The sequence below is a fragment of the Panthera onca genome, chromosome B2 (assembly GCF_046562875.1).
Source record: "Panthera onca isolate mPanOnc1 chromosome B2, mPanOnc1 haplotype 2, whole genome shotgun sequence".
NCBI classification, from domain to species: Eukaryota; Metazoa; Chordata; class Mammalia; order Carnivora; family Felidae; genus Panthera; species Panthera onca.
The window spans coordinates 39,786,284-39,805,509 of NC_138343.1; positions in this window are offsets into that span (position 1 = coordinate 39,786,284).

Genomic DNA, 19,226 nt, shown 5'->3' on the forward strand with positions numbered 1-19,226 from the left:
GGGGGCTGTCCTGTGCACTGTAGATGTCTAGCAGTATTCCTGACCTCTATGCACGGGATGTCACCAGCAGGACCCTAGTTGTGACAAGCAAAAATGCCTCAGGGCATGGCCCAGTGTCCACCTAAGGGACAAAATTGTTGAGAATCCCTGGTCTGGACACGATGCACTCAGAAGTCTGGCCAAGTCCTGGTTTCCAGCACGCCCCAAGACCTCGTGGGATGCAATTTGGTTGACTGGGGGATGATGGGGCCGGTACCTGGGATGATGGTAATGACCATGTGGTAGTGAGGGCGGTGTTGATGGTGGCGATGACGGCAATATCCTTAGCTCTAAAGCAGGTGCTGGGGCTGAGATGCCAGTGGCTGAGGTCAGAGCTATTTGCAGCAAAAGGGGGTCAAATGGAGAGATTGTCATCATGGTTCAGCAGGTGCTGGGGACACACCCCTGATGTAAATTACACTGGCCCCTGGCTGTTCCACTTGTACTGATTTGCAACAAAGGGAGGCCTGGGGCAGAGGCAGAGGAGGAGGGGACAGCCAGAACTTGCCTCTGTTCATTGTCTCTCTTCTCCGGCCCCATTAGACTTCCCTTGAATTTAGCGCTCCTGAAATGCCTGTGTCCCCCAGGGCTGTCATGTGCTGCTTTTCTGCCCCTGAGTCTAGTCAACCCAGGCCTCTCTCCCTCGTCTGCTGGCCCTCCCTGCTTCCTGGCTACAAGTTTCTCATTGCCTGAGATGATCCGGAGCTGGCCCAGTGTGCACCAGCCTGGCACAAGAGAGCGCCCACTTTGGGGTGAGTAGAAAAATATCCCCGTGTCAAAACGCTCCCTGCCCCCTTGTAGCACACACTCAGGGCCCCAAACACGTTTGTCAGGCCCTCAAGCCCCACGCCAAAGGCCACAACCGGGCCTGCAGACACTGACATAACCCAGCCAGTGGGGGGTTTTCTCCTTGGCCACCAGCATCCATCGTCCAGCCAGAGCCCCAGAGCCTCCCCTAGTCCTACGATGGGGGAGGGGAAGAGGGCACTAGAGGTCTTCCCAGGCCTGGCCCAGAATGGGATGCACCTGCCTGATTGTGTCCCTGCAGTCCCCAGGGTCCCCAGGAGTCCGAGATGGAAGGAAGACAAGGGAATGAAGAAGTGTTTTCCCCAGAGCAGGGGACTCAAAGATTTGGAAGAGCAGGCCAAAGAAAGGTTCATTGGAATCTTGACAAAACCTATGAATACACCAGAACCCATGGGATCCCCTAAGTTTTGTGAGGCCTGCCAGACTCCCCAGCATGGGGCCGCCAGGGACCATTTCCTTATCTGGTAGGACCCCAGGAGTCTGACACCTGCCAGGCTAACCTTCCCCCCAACCCCAGCCACACCACATCCCTTTGAGCATCCCTGGCCCACTGCTTCAAGCCAGGCCTCCCTTCTTGGTTGCCAGGCCCTGGGGGGTCTGCACCCCCTACCTACCCAACCTGATCTTTGACAGCTCAGCCAGTCTCCTCAGACATTCCAAGTCCTCATCTGTGTCTGTCTCAACCCCGAAGACCCAGCCTCCCATATGTGGAAAGCTCTCCCTTCTATGTGTCCAAATTCTGTTCATCCTTCAAGTTCTGTCCTCCAGAGCCAGGGATCCACAGTCTGAGAACTCCTTAGAAGTCATCCAGGGATGTGCATTGGAGGGCCCCTCTTTCTACCCAGGACAGAAGCCCCCTGGCCCTGGTGGCTCCACCCGCGTTTCTCTTCTGCCCCTAAATGCTGCACATCCAGCTGACGCTCTCCCCTTGGTGCTGGATCTCACACTGTCTCAGATCAGTCCCAGTTGTTTCCTGGGATATGTTTGCCTCTCCCCCTAGACTGGAAGCTTCCAGAGGACAGAGACTGCCACTTGTACCTCCCTATGCCTGGTCCAGAGCTCAGGCAATGCTGAACAGTAGCTGGAATCCAAGGGGTTGTCCTTGATGGGACGTGGTTTATCTCCCCCACCCCATTATCCCAACACTGTGATTCCCCCCTCACACACACGCACACGCTCCAAAGGGATCTTGTCAAAATCCAGGACCTGCCATCCTCTCAGATCAATTGTCTCCCAGGACAGAGGCACTTTCTCAGCACCCTCTGGTCTCATCTCCTTCTGAGCACCACCTGCCTCAAAACTCATCAAAGGCCCTTTGTGGCTAACTGAATAAAACCCAATCTCATCACCCTGGCCTTGAGGTCACGCTGAGTCTGGCGCTTTCCCCCCATTTTCGTGCTCATCTTCCACCACTAACCTACACATGCTCTATTCTCCAGCCAAAGAGACCACCTGGCTTTCTCCCAAGGATGTTATTTGCCAACCTCCATGCCTTTATCCATGCCGTGCAGTCTATCTGGGATGTCTTCCTAAGCATCTGCACCTGCAAAACCTCCTCCTCCTTCAAGAGCCAGTACAAATGCCACAAAGCCTTCCCCACTGTGCCCACCTACACTCAACCTGGCCCCTGTTATGGAGGACCTTGCCTTTCCTTCCCGTATGGTATTTATTGCCTACCATCTTCTATCCCAGTGACTCGCCCCCTATCCTACCACCTGTAACTACAGACGAGGTCTCTCCCTGAACACGCTTCCTTCAAGAGCTCATTTTTCAGAATGTCTACAGAAGTGACCCTGGTTGCTGGGAGTGTCTCAGGAACAAATGGCAAGGACCCGGGGTGCACACTCGCATGCTAATCCTTCCTCCCCGGCAGACATCATTAATCAAACGTATCACTCTTTCCCGTAGTGCTGAGCCAAGGCTCTAGGATCCTTCCCAGTCTAGCGCCCCATTCAGCCATTCTCAATCGATCTTGAAATGAGAATCCCCAAGCCCTTTAATGGAGGGTGGGGGGGGGGTTTCCCCTCAAATCTGACACTAAGTTTCACTTAGCGTCCTATACAATACTACTTTTTAAAAATCAAGGCATCTTGAAACTACAACTCTTTGCACTGTTCCAAGTTGGCCTCTCGCTGTGAATGTACACACTTAGGTTTAACACAGCTGTAATCAGTGTGGAACACTGCTTCTGTTCTGCTCTTGTCACGAAGATTCCTGCGTACACATTTCCGTGCAGTGAGAAAAGCACGTTCTTATCACTTTCGATGGCTGTATGCATTGAGTGTGCTACCGTCCTCATTGCTGGGATTACTTAGCCCCATTAATTTGGGCTCATTCCAATTTCTCATCACTATCAATAGCACTTGGGCTCAGAATCAAATAATTATCCAGAAGAAGAGAGTAGTGAGCTCATTATCAGAGTCATTTAAGCAGAAGCTAAAGGGTATTTTTTTTTTTTTTTTTTTTTTTTTTGAGAGACAGCACAAGTCTAGAAGGGGCAGAGAGAGAGAGAGAGACGGACAGAGGATCCAAAGCCAGCTCCATGCTGAAAGCAGCAAGCCCAATGCAACATGGGGTTCAAACTCACGAACCATGAGATCCTGACCTGAGCCAAAGTTGGATGCTCAACCGACTGAGCCACCCAGGTGCCCCTAAAAGGTACCTTTTAAGACGTAGTGGTTCAGGAGTCTCTTGCAACTGGTGGAAGATTGGGCCAGGGATCTCAGTCTCTCTCTGTATTCGATCCCCTGAAATAAGCCCACATAGCTAAATGACCTCACTGCAGCCCTGGGCACAGGTGCTCTATAAGACTTTGGCATCCTGGGTGGCTCAGTCTGTTAAGCGTCCGACTTCGACTCAGGTCATGATCTCACGGTCCCTGAGTTTGAGCCCCGCGTCAGGCTCTGTGCTGACAGCTTGGAGGCTGGAGCCTGCTTCGGATTCTGTGTCTCCCTCTCTCTCTGCCCCTCCCCTACTCACGCTGTCTGTCTCTCTCAAAAATAAATAAACATTAAAAACAAATTTTTTAAAGGCTTTGGCAGCCTAATGAAGTTTACTTACAGCTTCAGCTGCTATATTGGTTTTTCCTTAAATTTTGTATCTATTTTATTCTTTCTTTTTTAAATCTGTTTTATTCTTATGTCGGGAGTTTAATCAAAACTACTGGGGACAAAACAAAAAAACAAATAAAATCTACTGGGGACATACCGGTCCAATTTTTTTTCAAGTTCAAGAATTTATGCATTGTAATGTTTTTATTTATTTTTGAGACAGAGAGAAAGTATGAGCAGGGGAGGGGCAGAGAGAGAGGGAGACACAGAATCTGAAGCAGGCTCCAGGCTCTGAGCTGTCAGCACAGAGCCCGACGCGGGGCTCGAACCCACGGACTGTGAGATCATGACCTGAGCCGAAGTCAGACGCTTAACCGACTGAGCCACCCAGGCGCCCCAAGAATTTATGCATTGTGAAAAAAAATTTATTTTGATGTAATTTTCTACCTAGAGAAAAGTGGCAAACGTAGTACAGAGTGCTCCCATATTCCTTTTATGCAGAATCCCCTGATGTTACCATCTGACATCATGCCATATTGCAGTGATCAAATCCAGGAAATTTACCCTGAAAACCAACCTGTGAACATTATGCTAATTTCACCAACATTCCCACTAAGGCCCGTTTTCTGATTCAGGATTCGATCTAGGTCCCCACTCTGTGTTCTGTTTCCGTGTCTTAGTCTCCTTCAGTCTGTGAGAGTTCCTCAGTTTTTGTCTTTTGTGACCTTGCCACATGTCAAGAGCGCTGATCAACCATTTTGTGGAATGGCCCTCAGTGGAGGCTATTCTGATGTTTTCTCATGAGGCGATTGAGGGCATGCATTTTGGGGCAGCAAGCACTGAGGAGATACCCCCTTGTCGGTGCATGCTATGAGACCTACATGCTATGGACGTGGCTCATACTGGGGATTTGACCTTAATAACTTGTTTCAGGCGAGGTCTACCAGATTTCTCTACTGTACAGTCACTACCTTTCCCTTGATAATTAGTGAGTATCTTCCGGGAGATACTTTGAGACTATGTAATACTGTTTGTCATCGGTATTCAGCCCGCTAGTTTCACATGTTACCGATTCTTGCCTGTAACTATCCATCCTGATGGTGTTTGCCTGGTGGGGCTTTTCTGTATCCATTTACTCCTTCCCATTTATTATTTAGAGTTCTACTGTAAGCAAGAGCTGGGTTCAAGGTTTTAAACTGGACACTTCCTTACCTGCCAAAATATCCCCTCACTGAAGGTGTGCTGGGCTGGGCATTTTATATTTGGATGATTGGGCCACCCTCATGACAATCCCTTAAGATAGGTTACCTTATCCCCATTCTACACAGGAGTCCATTTCATCCATCTGTGTCTCAAACAACTAGAATTGAGCTCCGTGTATACAAGTGGAGAAATAGACTGATGGTTTTTTCCTCTGGTCTATTGATTAACATACCTTTGCTCCCAGACCACAGCTTGTCTGTCTGGCTTAGGTGGAAAGGGCGGGGGGCATTGGAGGGGGGCTGGGCATTTCACACTGCACCCCAGCTGCAGGAAGGGGAAGGATGGGGCAGAGCTTCGGGGTCAGATGGAATCCAGACACCACTAGGACCTTTTGGCTTCTTCTCATCCCTGCCTTGCTTCTGTCCCCCACCGCCCCCTCTCACTACGTGCTGGCTTTCTCCACATTACTGACCACAGACAGCTGACTTTCACGCTTCCAGAGAAAGAATGAAACCAGAGTTCCCTGATGAATGCCTTGAATTCCTGACCCACTCCTGGACCAGCCATCTGTGGCCAGCAGCAGGGCCCAAGGCAACCTGGAGGCTCCCTCGGGAAGCATTCTGAAGAGTGTAGACAGGCGAAGTCCCCAGAGGAGGTATGGGATGTTTCTGGGCAAATCTCAGAGATGTCCATGCACGTGCATTTCTGATGACATGTGGACCCTACCGCTAACTCTTCCTCACCTCTCTTTGCACAAGTTATGGAGTGTGATGGTGACATGTGACATGCAATTGTCTCTAGAAGACCAATCTCCACCACTTGTTGACCCTTTGACCCCCACCATCACTCACCCTTTCTGAGCCTGAATTTCCCTGACCGTAAAATGGGGATAATATCATCCCCACAGGGTTGCTGCAGTAATCCAATAAGGTCACAACTGTGAGAGTGCCGGTGGGGGGGGATGGGCACACCCCCTATAACCGTCAGCTGAGTCCAAATCGCCCTTTTTAATGGGGCAGGGGCTGGAGGCAGGGGCTAAAGAGGAAAAGGGACTTTGGGGAGTGCCCAGAATGTTCTCTTTCTTGACCTGAGTTCCAGTTCCAAGGTCTGTTGAAGTCAGGGAGCTGTATACTCACGATATGTACACCTTTCTGGATGCGTATTGTGCTTTGATTCACGTTTCATAAAGTCACGTCTCAAACAGAAGGAAGAGGAGAAAGAGAAAGGAGAGAAGAAAGGAGACCGAACGCCTGCCCTTGGAAAACCCCCAAAATGAAGGAGGGAGGCTGTCCCTGCTCAGGGAGTTCCCACCTGATGGGGACAAGGCAGGTTCCCTGCGACAACACTGTCCCCGGTAGCAGAGAAGTAGAGATGCCATCAGGGACAATATGGAGCGCGTCTTCTTGCACAGCTATGGACTGACTGTAACATACGTATTTTTTTCACTACACAGAAGTTTACTGTGAAAGTAAATTAAACGTACAAACACGCACCATGGCTAACAGTGGCAAAAGCCGTGTGTGATAGCTTAGGGCAAGTTTTAACGGAGATGAATTTAGAAAAGACGATGTCATGATCGAATTTTGCCGAAACCTAGATGATGGGAAAATATCAAATTGCATCAATCACTTAATAGAAGTTTTCAAAGCCTGCACTATTGGAGAAAAGGGGGCTTATGATCTCAATGCCAGCATGAAGACAGACGCTAGCAGCACTGTGCTAAATGACAGGAAGAATTGAGTATTTATAGAAGGCTGGTGCTGTGGACATTGACTAACACGTGACCTTAGTTACTGGTGGAATGAACGCCCTTAGCTAGAAGCGATAGAGAAAAATGTGCCATCATCATCATGGTATTAAAAAAATTAAGTGCAGGAGTCAAAAACCAAGGAGCTCTGTGATAAAGTAACCCTAAAACTAAGGGCCACTCAAAAGACGATTCCCTCAGGGGAAATTAGGGCACTGAGTATGTAAACATGTGGGCTGCACAACACTAAATACCAGCCAAATTCATTCATAATACTAGTTACACAAGATCAGCACGGTCTTTTGTGATGCATTATTGTTTGTAACAATTGAAGCACACTCCTTACCATGCATGACTCCAACTATATAACAAATGTATCTATTTTTTAAATTTTAATGTTTATTTATTTTTGAGAGAGAGAGAGACAGAGTGGGAGCAGGGAGGAGAAGAGAGGGAGGGAGACACAGAATCCGAAGCAGGCTCCGGGCTCCAAGCCGTCTGCACGGAACTTGACGCGGGCCTCAAACCCATGAACCTTGAGATCATGACCTGAGCAGAAGTGGGATGTTTAACCAACTGAGTCACCCAGGTGCCCCTATAGCAAATATTTTTATTCTGAGATACAGGATATGTTTATGAATTATAAGACCTATATATACAATGAAAGTCACACCTCCCTCGTCAATCAAATATATATGTGTGTGTGTGTGTGTGTGTGTGTGTGTCTCGATCTCTCTCTTTTTTTTTTTTCTTTTTTTTTGAGAGAAAGAGACAGAGAGAGAACAAGCAGGGGAGAGGCAGAGGAGACAGGGAGAGTCCCCAGCAGGCTCAACACAGTGCAAAGAGCCCAACTCGGGGCCTCAAACTCATGAACAGTGAGATCATGACCTGAGCCACCCAAGCACTGTGTATGTGTGTGTGTGTGTGTGTGTGTGTGTGTGTGTCTTTTAAATGTGATGACCTTATTCAGATTTCAGTCCCTTTTCTAAATTGACCATGTCAGATTTTCAAACTCTTTATAATAATGCCATTCTAGTATGATAAAATACATTTTTTTCAAAAATTCAGACATGTAGTAACATTTAATGAATATGACCATGAAAAATATTTGTAAGGGGGTGCCAAATGACTTAGCACTTTTTTCCAGTCTTGTAGTGAGAAAAAGGGGTGGAGGGTGCACCTGGGTGGCTCAGTTGTTTAAGTGTCAGACTCTTGATTCAGGCTCAAGTCATGATCTCACCATTTGTGAGTTCCAGGCCCGAGCTGGGCTCTGCACACTGACTGCAGAGAGCCTGCTTGGGATTCTCCCTCTTCCTCCCTCTCTGTCCCTCCCCCACTTGTGCTCTCTCTCAAAATAAATAAACTTACAAATAAATAAATAAATAAATAAATAAATAAAAATACAAAAAGGGGCAGGGCACTGGGTGGCTCAGTCGATTATGCATCCGACTCTTGGTTTTCTGCTCAGGTCATGATCTCATGGTTCCTGAGTTCAAGCCCTGCCTCAGGTTCTGAACTGACAGTGCAGAGCCTGCTTGGGATTCTCTTGCTCTCTCTGCCCGTCCCCTGTGTAAGCACGTGTGCGTGCACTCTCTCTCCCTCTTTCTCAAAGTAAACGTTAAAAAATACACACAAATTCATGGGGCGCCTGGGTGGCTCAACTGGTTTAGCATCCGACTTCAACTCTGGTCATGATCTTGCAAGTTGTGGGTTCAAGCCCCATGCCAGGCTCTGTGCTGACAGCTCAGAGCCTGGAGCCTGCTTTGGATTCTGTGTCTCCCTCTCTCTCTGCCCCTCCCCTGCTTGTGCTCTGTCTCTGTCTCTCTCTCAAAAATAAACATTTAAAAATATTTTTAACCCAAATTTATGACCCGTTGTATATACACCACATCTTCTTTATCCATTCATCCATTGATGGACCTTTGGGCTCTTCCCATACTTTGGCTATTGTTGATAACGCTGCTATAAACATTGGGGTGCATGTGCCCCTTCGAAACAGCACACCTGTGTCCCTCGGATAAATACCTTGTAGTGCAATTGCTGGGTCATAGGGTAGTTCTATTTTTAATTTTTTGAGGAACCTCCGTACTGTTTTCCAGTCTCCATTCCCACCAACAGTGCAAAAGGGTTCCTCTTTCTCTGTACCCTCGCCAACATCTGCCATTATCTGAGTTGTTAATTTGAGCCATTCTGACTGGTGGGAGGTGGTATCTCATTGTGGTTTTGGTTTGTATTTCCCTGATGATGAGTGATGTGGAGCATTTTTTCATGTGTCCGTTGGCCATCTGGGTGTCTTCTTTGGAAAAGTGTCTGTCTATTCAAGTCTTTTGCCCATTTCTTCACTAGATTATTTGGGGTTTTTTGGGGTGTTGAGTTTGATAAGTTCTTTATAGATTTTTGGATACTACCCTTTAACTGATATATCGTTTGCAAATATCTTCTCCCATTCCATCGGTTGTCTTTTAGTTTTGCTGATTGTTTCCTTCGCTGTGCAGAAAGTTTTTATTTTGATGAGGTCCCAATAGTTCATTTTTGCTTTTGTTTCCCTTGCCTCTGGAGATATGTCAAATAAGACGTTGCTGTGGCCGAGGTCAAAGAGGTTGTTGCCTGTTTTCTCCTCAAGGATTTTGATGGCTTCCTGTCTTACAGTTAGGTCTTTCATCCATTTTGAGTTTATTGTTGTGTATGGTGTAAGAAAGTGGTCCAGGTTCATTCTTCTGCATGTCGCTGTCCAGTTTTCCCAACACCATTTGCTGAAGAGACTCTTTTTTCCCATTGGACAATCTTTCCTGCTTTGTCAAAGATTAGTTGGCCATACGTTTGCGTGTCCGTTTCTGGGTTCTCTATTCTGTTCCATTGATCTGAGTGTCTGTTCTTGTGCCAGTACCATACTGTCTTGATGATTACAGCTTTGTAATACAGCTTGAAGTCCGGGATTGTGATGCCTCCTGCTTTGGTTTTCTTTTTCAAGATTGCTGTAGCTATTCGGGGTCTTTTCTGGTTCCATACAAATTTTAGGATTATTTGTTCTAGCTCTGTGAAGAACGCGGGTGTTATTTTGATAGGGATTGCATTGAATGTGTAGACTGTTTTGTGTAATATAGACATTTTAACAATATTTGTTCCTCCAATCCACGGGCATGGAACGTTTTTCAATTTTTTTGTGTCTTCAATTTCTTTCATACGCTTTCTATAGTTTTCAGTGTATGGATTTTTTTTACCTCTTTGGTTAGGTTTATTCTTAGGTACTTTATGGGTTTTGGTACAACTGTAAATGGGATCTATTCCTTGATTTCTCTTTCTGCTGCTTCATTATTGGTATATAGAAATGCAACCGATTTCTATATATTGATTTTGTATCCCGCGGCTTTGCTGAATTCACATATCAGTTCTAGCAGTTTTTTGGTGGAGTCTTTTGAGTTTTCCACATAGAGTATCATATTGTCCACAAAGAGTGAAAGTTTGACTTCCTCCTGGCTGATTTGGATGCCTTTTATTTCATTGTGTTGTCTGATTGCTGAGGCTAGGACTTCCAACACTATGTTGAACAACAGTGGTGAGAGTGGACATCCCTGTCGTGTTCCTGATCTTAGGGGGAAAGCTCTCAGTTTTTCCCCATTGAGGGTGTTATTAGCCTTGGGTCTTTCGTATATGATGGCCTTTGTGACAAAGACACCACAACTCTAACAACTGTAAACTTAGTGTTAAAAGGCTCTGGCAGACAGCTCTATGCTGCTAGGTTTTTAGCTTGTAAATAACACAAGTCCATCAGCAGTTTTAAAATGCCATAGAAAACACAGAAACAAAATAAATAACCAAGAACATCTATCTAAAATGAAACTGTGTAACCAACACATCTAAAATGAGAAAAATAATTAGAACTGACTGGGGGAAACATCCCTCCGATAAAAATTTTAATTCCTTGACTTGTTTTTTTTTCTTGTTTTTAAATGACAGACTTTTAAATTTATATGAGGATAAAAAGAGCTTCACAAGTGGAGAGTTTAAAAAATCCTTAGTAGATGGAGTATCTGGCTGGCTCAGTTGGTGGAGCAGGTGACTCTTGAGCTCGGGGTCATGAGTTTGAGCCCCATGTTGGGTGTAGAAATTACTTAAATAAATAAGGCTTAAAAAAATAAAATCTTTTAAAAAAAGAACTATGTTTTACACCATAACCTTATACATGCATCCATATGATACATAATTAACACAAAAGCCTCACTGTCCCCTACAAAATTCCAATCCATAGTATATGTGCGCACCCTAATTTTTCTCTTTCATTTCCGCATAAAGCACTGGTTCCAATCAAATTTGATTTCAAATGGGTTGTGAACTGCAATTTGAAAAACACTGATGTAGACGTCATTGAGGCCACGTAAGCGCACGTGCACACACACAGTGTTGCACACTCAGCTGTCATTTCACACATAAGTGATTCATCACAAGGTTTTGAAAAATATTTTCTAATTTTTATTGATTTTTAAGAGAGAGAGAGAGGCAGAGCATGAAGGAAGGAGGAGTAGAGAGAGGGGGAGACACAGAATCCGAAGCAGGCTCCAGGCTCTGAGCTGTCAGCACCGAGCCCGACATGGGGCTTGAACCCACGAAACGTGAGATCATGACCTGAGCCGAAGTCAAACGCTTAACCGACTGAGCCATGCAGGCACCTCTCATCACAGGTTTTGGGAGAGCAGTGTGGTGTCTCCTCCTTCCTGGGTGTCCCGTGGTGGAGTCAAAGAGGATGCTCGATGCGTGTTTGCTCATTAGGAGCAGGGTGAGGGCTAGGAGAGAAGAGGGGCACAGCCCAGCACATTTGGAGGTGCAGGAACCTGACGAAGACCACCATGCCTCTTGCTTTGGTTTCACCCCCTTTCCCTGGGCCAATGGAATGGAGACACCCTGCAAGCAGTAAGTGCCAAGTCTCCCACGTCTCAGGGTTAAGAAAAGGCTGAGGGATCGCTTGTGGGAGTGAGGGTAGTACCTGCTCCCGGGACTAGTTCCCGGGATTTGAGGATTCAGCGCCCAAGGAGACTGCTTTATGTACCTTCTGTCTGGACATGGCTTTGCAGGTGTTCTGGGCTTTCCAGTGGGAGTCTCCTGTCTCTGGCTAGGAAAGCTTTCAAAAGTAGGGGCGAAGCTTTTGCTGTGAGACTGGGGCTCCCTGAGGGCAGGCCTGTGTCTCCCCTCTCAGACTCTAGGTTCCCTGAGGCAGGGCTGTGTCTCCACATGGATTAGGGCTCCCCGAGGGCAGGGCTGTGTCTCCCCCCTCAGACTGGGATCCCTGAGGAAAGGCGCTCTGTCCTGCCCCTCTGACTGGGGCATGTGAATGGGGGGCAATGTGGGCTAAGTCAAGGTCTATTTAGGGTTACTGGGGCGGGGGTGGGGGGGCAGGGGAATAGAAGAGACCTTGAAAAGGCTGCAGATTAGCTGAGTGTGAGACCCTTGGATCCAGCAGCCTTGGTGAGCTTAGGAGCCTAGTGTGAGACTGTGCTCGTACGAGGCAGCACTGAGGCTGCAGGTGCCCTTGTGTGGGACGCCTGGGGGAGAGCAAGGGGCTAACTTCAGCTGAAAGATAACTTCAGAGCCTCCCACTCTGGCTTCAGCTTCCCTCTTCCCTACATGTCGCAAGTGCAATCGTAGAAGATCTCCTAAACCTGGCTCACGTTGTGTGCAGACCCCCTCATGCCAAAGGCCTTTCGAACCACTGTCCAGGAGCCTGACTGGCTCAGTCACAGAGCGTGGGACTCTGTATCTTAGGGTCGTGAGGTCAGGCCCCACGTTGGGGATGGAGATGACTTATTAAAAAAAATGCTGCCCATCCCATTCGTTAGTGGGTGGTGAAGTCAGGCGGGTAGATCCTGATGAGGGTTCTTTTTGGAATGCAACTGACCAGTCAGTTCTGTAGCATAGTGCAGCTATGCAGGGCTTTATGCGTGTGTGTGTGTGTGTGTGTGTGTGTGTGCGCGTGCTTGTGCATCCTGGCTCGTGAGGCAAAATGCTGAAAGGACCCACACTCACACTGTCCGGGTGCACACACACAAACATACCTCCCGGGGAGGCATGCGCTTGTGCGGAGGTGCTCACATCCAGCCTCGGGCTGCACACGAGCCCCTGCTTCCCACAGAGGCAGCTGCGTTTTCATGTGCACAGACCCACCTCCCTCCGAACAGGGCAGGAAGGAAGAGCTCCCTGTTATCCTCCTCCTGGCCATCCACCACCCCCACCCCACGCCTCCCTTCCTTCCCCCCACTTCCTCTCTTCCTCCATACCATCCTGCCCTTTCCTCTTCCGCCCCTCCCTCCCTGCCCGCCCCCCCTCCCCACTGGGGCCATCCCCCCTCAGCTCTTGCTGAACAACAGCCGGGCAGCCCAAGACCACCTCTCAGCCCAGCTGAGATCCAGGAAAGGTCCTATATGTGACTGTATTCCCCAAGGCAGAAATGAGGACAAGTGGCCTGACTTGAACACAGACGTTTGACATCGGGCCAGTCCCAACTGCCCTGTTCGTGCGGTCACCCTGTGGGTGTGCACGGCCTCGGTTTCTCCCCCCAGAGAGAGTGGCCCATCTTGGCAGTGGGGCTGGGAACTTCCAGAGTCTCCCTCTGGTTCTTGACTGGTCTCCATCTTTAAGCTTCCAGGCCCGTCCAGAGGGGTTTAGGAACCCATGCTCCTGTGCCCCTGTCCTCCTGAGACCCTGCGGGGAGGGGGCAGTGGGGAGCTGAGCAGGTAAGACAGGCTTCAAGGAGGGGTTGTTTGGACCCTGCTAGACTTAGCCACACATGGGTCTCCTTGCGTGAGTGAGAGGAGAGTGCTTGGGTTTGGGGATTAGGTGGCAGGGAGTGGGGGAGTCGTATGTCGCAGGCTTGGGCATATCAAAAGCGAGGGAATCTTTTTTTTTTTTTTTTAATTTTTAAATGTTTATTTTTGAGAGAGACAGAGAGAGCATGCACACATGGGAATGGCAGAGAGAGGAGACAGAGGATCCGAAACAGGATCCATGCTGTCAGCACAGAGCCCCATGTGGGGCTCGAACTCACGGAACCACAAAATCATGACCTGAGCCGAAGTGGAACGCTCAACCGACTGAGTCACCCAGGTGCCCCGAAAGGCCAGGGAATCTAATCAGAGAATAAGGAATGAGAACTGGAGACCGTTCCAAAAGTTCCAAACCAAACACTGATAATGGATCCAGGAAGTTCCACGTCTGGAGCTGGGACTGTGGTCCCTGCCCAGATCCCGGTCAATCTAATTCAGGTTCTGGAGAGGCCGGTCTGTGAGTGACAGTGCACAGCCTGCTAGGGCTTTCCCTCTACTCGGGGCTCCTTGTGTGGACCATCTGGGCAAGGCGGGGGTTGGGACCCAGGACAGGGAACTGGGGACAGGAAACCTCGGTAAGGACCTCCTTCAGCGGGTGTGGACACCTTTCCCCAACACTTTGACAGCTGGAGTCTTGGCTTCCCAGGACCACTACACGGGGAAACCAAGACCTGGAGCAGGAAGGGGGACCCAAAGCCCCAGGGATTCCTCATGCACTTCATGATGGGGGGAGAGGAAGGATCCAGAAGACTTTGATACTCCCCAAAACTACTTCTATTGCTTTTTTGACTGACCATCCCCTTTTCCAGGTTCTGAGGAGGTCTGGTAAGGGTCTGGCTGAACTTCCCCTAAATCCTCCTCATTCTTCATGATCTGCCTTCTTCAGCAAGCTTTCCTCCATCACTGGCTATTGCTGTGACACCCATAACAGAGCTAAGCTTGGCTCTATGCCAAGCACCCATTGAGGGATTTATGTGCGTTTTCCCACCTAACACACAACTCTGTAAGTGTTATTAATTTCCCTTAATAGATGAGGACACAGGTTCAGAGAGGGAGAGTGATCTGCCCAAGCTCACGCAGCTATCAAATGGCAGAGGCACGCATCCCACCTACTCCTGTTTGCATGAGCTTAACTTCTCCCCCTGCAAGCTTTGGAGAGTCAGGGCTTTGTCAGGACTCAGCCCACACAACCCAGATTCCGAATCCTGGACCCACTGCGGCCAGTGTTTTGTTGAGAAATCAGGACCACTAGACTTATGTGATTGTGCATTGTGACCCCCCCCCCCGCCCCACCCCCAACCCTGATATATCAATACATTGATACATTCCTCAGACCCCTTAGTCCCAGGGGGAATGGAGCTCGATAGGAAGGAGGCCAGAACCGTCGTATTAGGCTAGGGAGGCAAAGAGCCCCAGAGAACACCTGGAAACTCTTTCCCACCCCTACCCAGCCCTATGCCCAATGCCCTCTGCTCCTCCATCCAGGCTCCCATTTCCTTCTAAGCCCTTCCCAGATTTGGCTGCCCAACTCTCCCCAGCACCCAGGCCAAATTCCGGGTGCACTGCATTTCATTCCTTTCCCCCGAGAGTCACAGTCCCCAAGTACCCTTCTCCTTGCCCCCACACCATGTCCCGGCCACACTTCTTCTGGGGCCCTCTCGCCCAGAGGGGAACCGAGCCAGGGTAAAAAGGGCAGGTGGAGGGAGGCAACAGAATGAGACCTCCAAGGGACCATGCCTCCCTAGCTGAAGGGGCAGCCCACAGGGAGAAGAGATGGGGGAGGAAACACCCCCATCAATCAGTAGGCCCCCAGTGGGGTTAAGGGGCACCCCACACTGCTCATTAACTGTCATTATGTTAATGATCCCGTAAGAATGAGCCTAATGAAGGGCGCCTGGGTGGCTCAGTCGGTTAAATGTCTGACTTCGGCTCAGGTCATGATCTCACAGTTTGTGAGCTTGAACCCCGTGTCGGGCTCTGTGCTGACAGCTTAGAGCCTGGAGCCTGTTTCCAATTCTGTGTCTCCCTCTCTCTCTGTTCCTACCCTGCTCATGCTCTGTCTCTCTCTCTCCTTCAAAAAAAAAAAATAATAATAATAATAAAAAGAATGAGCCTAATGGCAACCTCCACCTGCAGCATGAGCCAATACTCTCACACGCCTGACCTCCCCAGCCCCTCTCCATAGGCCTCCACAGGGCTGTCGGTTAGCAATGTCCATCTCTGGAGAAACTGGGCCCAGAGAGGCCAAGGGAGGGGTTCACCCACTGAACAAGGCAAGTGGCAGTCAAGCTTCTGGAAGAGTTAGGCTGAGGGCCCCAAGTGCCGCAGCAAAACTCATGATCCATGGCCCACGGAGAAGCCCTTCCCAGACCCTTCTTTCCGATGCTCCCAATCCTCATCTCTGGTCTCCTGTCATTTCCATGTTCATGGCAAGAACTAGTGCCTCTAAACTCCAGGACAGACCCAACTACCAATAAGAAATGTCACCTGAATGCATGGACGGTTTGGACTTTGAAGTAACAAGCCAAAGACTCTAATATCAGATGGCGGTTGAGGGCGAGGAGCACTGTAGGTGCTCACATGGAAAGACCTGATGGTTTCAGACCACATCTGTGGTCTCAAGAGGCAGAAGGGCCAGTAAAAGGAGCGCTAACGTGGGTCGCATTCACAGAAGTATAATGTCTAGAACAAGGAAGGTGTTGAGTCAAGGGGAAGGGGAGGGCCAAGCCTGGGTAATGCGCTCAGTTCTGGGCTGAACTAGATCACAGAGCGGTGAACAGAGGGGTGGATACGTCTCTGGTTATGCCAGAAAGAACCACGTCCTGGTGAAAACATCTGTCATTTACTGAGCACTTATTATGGGGCAGCCACCGTGGTTCATGCTGGGCAGACAATTCTCTTATTTGATCCTCACGGTTTCAGGAGGGAGGGACTGTTATTGTTTCTATGTCACAGGTGAGGAAACTGAAGCACAAAGGGGTCCAGCTGTGAGTAAGTGGTGACACCGAGTGCTGAAGTTCAGCACCCTTGGCAGAGAGACTAGATAGCCATGTGTGGATCCGTGAGGAGAATTAGGCCCCAGTGAGAGGCATTTAGGGACATCATAAGACCGACTGCGTGGAGGCCTTTAGAGATACCCATCTCCCCCTCCGGGGAAGCATGTGAGCAAAAACCTGATCGGCATCTCCAAGAGTCCTGTCTGAAGGATCCCTAAGAGTCTAATGGCTCTTAGCTCAGCTGAGCTACGAGATTCTATCCTGGACTCTGATTCTGCAAGTACAGAGCCCTTGGGGCCCCACACAGGCCCTCTGCCCCTGCTATAGCTCTCTCTTCGCTTCAGTCTCCTTTCTGGAGTCCCAGGGATCCCTCATTATAAACCCCCTCCCCCGGTGAGGATGACTCCCCTTTAAGGTGTTGGCCACAGAGCATCCCAGAGCTCAGAGGAGCCCTGGCCTAATTAAAGCAAGCCTTCTGCGAAGCTGAGATGTGTGTCAGGAGAGGGCAGAGGGTTCCCAAACGCCCATCTCCAGAGCGGGAGTCATTCCAAGGCATTGAAGTTGAGTAAAGGGGGCAGACCGTGGCCATCAACAGACAAATGGATACGGAAAATGTGGTGTATACACACACACACACACACACACACACACCCCGGAATATTACACAGCCATGAAAAGGATCCAATCATGCCATTTGTGACAACGTGGATGGACCTAAAGGGGTATAATACCAAGTGAAATCAGTCAGACTAAGAAAGACAAATACCGTATGATTTCACTCATTAAGTGGAACCTAAGAAAAGATGAAGAAGCAAAAAGTGGAATCAGAGTTACGAATACAGAGAACAAATCGATGGTTGCCAGAGGGGAGGGGTGGGGGGTTGGGCAGGTGGGAGAATGGAAAGACACACGTCTGGCATGCAGCCCCAGCTTAAGCCACTAATTACCTTCATGGCCTGAAGCAAGTCCCTTTGCCTCTTGGCCTGTTTCCTCCTCTGCACAGTGGTGATAACGAGCCTGTCCGGCGAGCCTGAAGAGATAAATGGTCTATAGGGGCCTATGGAAAGCCGACTGTGTTTATACCATTAGACAGCGCTGTTATTACCCAGGGGTGGGCTTGGGGAGGGCCCCTCCTGGTCTGACCTGAAATGTCACTCCTGGACAGGATGCTGGCTCCAGTCCTTTCCTCAGGGCAGCCCAGGGGGTGGGTAGGGCCTGTTTCTAAAGAAGAGAACTGAGCACTCAGCAAACATTCACTGATGTTGGTGATGATCTCTGAAATGATTCCATCAGGACGCCACGCCCCGCCATCAGCAGGGCGCACGCTCCGACACGGGAGCAGTGGTCGGCCTCCCGGGCCTCACTCCCACCCTCCGCTTTCCGCCTGGAAAGCTGTCCACTCACACCCCACCCACCCGCCAGAGGAAAATTCCTGCGGCTGATCTCGTGGGTCAGAGGCAATGACCTGGGGAGGGGAGCAGGAAGGCTGGCAGCCACCATGGGCCGGGAACCAATTCCTGGGCTGAGTCTTCTGGACCCCCAGGCTCCACAAATACGCACGCTGGAGGCTATTTTGACTTAATCTGGGGTGACCCCAGAGAAGGAAGCTAACTGTCCCTTGCCCTGTTCGGCACAGGAGCAGCAGTAGCCCTGAGGTCTCGGGGACTGAAGAACTGTGACTTCCAGTAGATTTTCCCTCTGGAGCAGCTGGGTTATTAACACAGCTGGCCCCGCTCTACTTTCCAAACTGGTGTCGTGGTCATCATCTCATTGGCCACTTCTCACAACTAGCTCTGTGTTTTCCAGGTACAAAAACTGAGACCCACCGGGGGCAACCAGTTGCTCAAGAGAGCAGAGATAATAGGGGCCACTGGGTGGTTCAGTCCGTTTAAGCATCTGACTTCGGCTCGGGCCACGATCTCACGGTTTGTGGGTTGGAGCCCCGCGTCGGGCTCGGTGCTGACAGCTCAGAGCCTGGACCCTGCTTCGGATTCTGTGTCTCCCTCGCTCTCTGCCCCTCCCCCGCTTGCAGTCTGTCTCTCTCTAAAACATTAAAAATAATAATGAATAATAAGATAAAAAAGAGAGCAGAGATAACAGCCAAGTCAGAACCAGAACCCGGTCTCTTGACTCAAGCATGGCTCCCCCACAACGGTGGGGCCTGAACGGACCCATGAGTCACTGGCATGGCCGGGCCCCTCATCCTGTCCTGGCACGGTGATACCTGCCCCCTATCTTGGCTCTCCTGTTGGGAGTGACCACCACTTCTGACTATGGGCACCAAAAGGAGGAGCAGGACCAGTGTAGGACACTGGAGAGGACATGGAGAAAGCAGGATGGAGCCCCCGGGGGGGCCGGGGGGGGGGGTGCTGCGGAAAGGATGCCATCCCGTAGTGCACTGTGGAAACAGCACAACAAACTTGGCCTCAGCAGTCCTCCCTCTGGCCCAGAGATCAGAAGAAGGTAGAGGAAAGGGTCTGGGGTCAGCTCTGGGGTAGCACCAGCTGTACCCCTGGACCCTGCCGGGCCCCAGGCGAAGGGACTCTCTCACATCCTGTTGTGGCCAGTT